The 2,500-nt window shown below is 77.4% G+C and overlaps 1 non-coding gene across 1 annotated transcript in view; it reads left to right on the forward strand.

Annotated features, from left to right (window-relative positions):
• Positions 1–2,375: 2,375 nt before the first annotated feature.
• Positions 2,376–2,500, forward strand: part of LOC148217609 (5.8S ribosomal RNA) — a 153-nt gene continuing 28 nt past the window's right edge. Inside the window, exon 1 of the ribosomal RNA XR_015800954.1 lies at positions 2,376–2,500. This exon is cut by the window's right edge and continues 28 nt beyond it. This is a non-coding gene — a ribosomal RNA (5.8S ribosomal RNA).

A 2,500-nucleotide genomic window follows, 5' to 3' on the forward strand; every position in this document is an offset into this window, starting at 1 on the left:
CTCTTCGCCCGCCGGGCGACGGCCGGCCGTCCGGCCGTCGCGCGCAACGGCGGCCGATGGCGCAAGGCGATGGCCAACGTGTGTAAAAAGGGTGCGCGCGGGAAGGCCTTCGGGGCTCGGAGGAGGCGGCTCCTCCGGCCCTTCCCCAGAGCGCGGGGGGGGACGCGGGGCTTTGCCGCCCGGCAAAATCCCGCTCTCCTTGGCCGAGCGGCCTCCTCGCGCGGCAGAGGAGCTCCCGAGGGCCGGGCTCCGGCAGTTCCGGGTCGCGCCTCCAGGGGGAGCGCGCACGTGCGCGAGCCGCCGCCGGGTGGCGCGGCGGCGACGGTCCGCACCGTCGTCGCCGTGGCCTCTCTCGGCCGGGGGTGTGCGAGGTTTCTCGGTGGCTGGGCCGTGTTCCCCGCGCCGGCGGGGCGGCCCGAGCCGCGGTGGTCCTCTCGGGCGCAGCGCCGGGCTACTGAGGGAAACCCCGGGCCCCGAGAAGGATTGCCGCGGTGATGGCAGCGGACGTCGGGCGCGCCCCCGCCGGTGGACGCTCCCCCGAGGGTGGCAGCGGGGGAGGCACCCCGGCGGGGCCATGCAGGTCGTTTCCCTCACCCCAGGGCCAGGTACCTAGCGCTTCGCGCCTCGGCGGTCTCCTGCCGGTTTCCCTCGGCGTCGTCAAACGCCTGTTGGGGGCCGAAAGGGCCGCCGAGCCGGGCGGAGGTTTAAAGACTCGGGCGGCCCGGCACGGCCCCGCCGCGGCGGCGGCGGCGGTGGCGGCGGCGGCAGCGGGTGTCGGGCGGTGGCGGCGCGGGGCGCCATCGAGGGGTGGGGAGCTACTCCCGCCGATCCCCTGCGGTGGCGTGTCCGTCGCGACCGGCCGCGCTCGCCGTCGTCGGCGTCCCGCCGCGCTTGCCCGCGCGCGGGGGCCACCCGTGCCGGGCCGGGGAAGGGGCGCCCTGCCCCCCCCCTCTCTGCGGCCCGGTCTCGGCGGAGAGGCCGCGGCGCGCGATCGGCCGCGGGGGGCCGACCCCGCTGGCCTCTGCGATGCGGGGCGACGCCGGCAGAGGGCGCGCGCTCTCTGCCTTACCTACCTCAGCTGCGGGGTTGCGGCCGCCGGGGCCCGCCGCGCTCTCTCGCTCTTTCTCCTTAGCCGCCGCCGCGGGCTCGCGGGCGGCGCCGCGTCAGGCGCGACCGCGCGCCTCTCGCCTCGACGGCCTTGTCGCCTCGAACCGCACCGCGGCGGCGCCGGCCGCCGGCCACCCCTGACTCGGAGCGCTGTCCCCGCCCGTTGGGGCGCAGCGCTCGGCCGGCTCCTCCATCGCCGGAGGTCCGGCGGGCGCGGGCGACCCCGTGCCGAGCGGCGGCGTCGCCGCTCGGCGAGTGTCCCCGCCCCCCCCGGGGGGGGGGACGGTCGGCCGCGAGGCGCCCGCCTTCACCGGCGGCCGTCCCGGCCCGGGCCCCGCCCGTCCGCTTCCCCGTCGCCCTTCCCGGCCGCGTGTGGGCCAAAAAAAAGGGGAGGCGTGCGGGGCGGCCGCGGGGGCGCTTCCCCGTCCGGTCCCCGAGTGGAAACGAGGGGAGCGGGCGGTGCCCCCCGGCTCAGCCGCCGTACGCCTGCCCGCTGGGCGCGTGCTCGCGGAAGGGCAGCTCGGCGGTGCGAAGCGGCGGCGGTCCCGGGAGTGCGGCCGCGGGTGGCGGAGGGGTTTTGCCGAGCGGCAGACCTCGGGCGCTCCGCGATGCCGGCTCGGGTCTCGGCGGCGTCCCGCCTCCGGCGCCGGTGGCGGAGCGCGGCCCGCCGGGCGTTCGCCTTCCGGCGGGCAAGCGGTCCCGCGCCAGGGGTTGCGCCGGCGGAACGGTCCCGCCGCCGCGTGGCGTTTCGGGCGACGTTCAGGGGCCGCTGGCGGGAGAGCCGGCCCCCGCGTTTTGGCGCGGCGGCGTTCCGCGAGTCGGCGGAGCGGTGAAAAGGAGAAGCCAGGGAGTGAGCCGGGAGCGGCGGGGGCCGGCGGTCGCGCCCCCCGGCCCGCGAACGCGTAGTCGTCCCGTGATCGAGAGGCCGGGCGGGCCACCGTGCCCCCCGCGGTCCGGCGCGTTGCCGCACAAGCCCCTCCGCGCGGAGGTCGGGCCGAGCCCGGGCGCCTGGGCCGCCTCCGAAGGACGGCACGCGAGGCGGCGTCTCCCCTCGCGGGGGGAGGCGGTCGGGGGCGCGGGCCCCTCCGCCTTTCTTTGGCCGACCTTCGGAGCGTTGCGCGGGGTTTCTCTTTTTTGCCCCGCGCTTTCTCCTCCTCCTCCTCCGTTTGTGTGTGCTCGTACGGTCGAAGCGGGGCGCGCGGGGGCGCGCGCGTCCCTGCAGAAACAGAAAAGGGGCCGCTTCACGCGAGCGGTCCCGAAAGCCAGACAACTCTTAGCGGTGGATCACTCGGCTCGTGCGTCGATGAAGAACGCAGCTAGCTGCGAGAATTAATGTGAATTGCAGGACACATTGATCATCGACACTTCGAACGCACTTGCGGCCCCGGGTTCC

This window comes from Sturnus vulgaris, unplaced genomic scaffold (assembly GCF_052056855.1).
Source record: "Sturnus vulgaris isolate bStuVul1 unplaced genomic scaffold, bStuVul1.hap1 Scaffold_549, whole genome shotgun sequence".
In the NCBI taxonomy this organism is placed as follows: Eukaryota; Metazoa; Chordata; class Aves; order Passeriformes; family Sturnidae; genus Sturnus; species Sturnus vulgaris.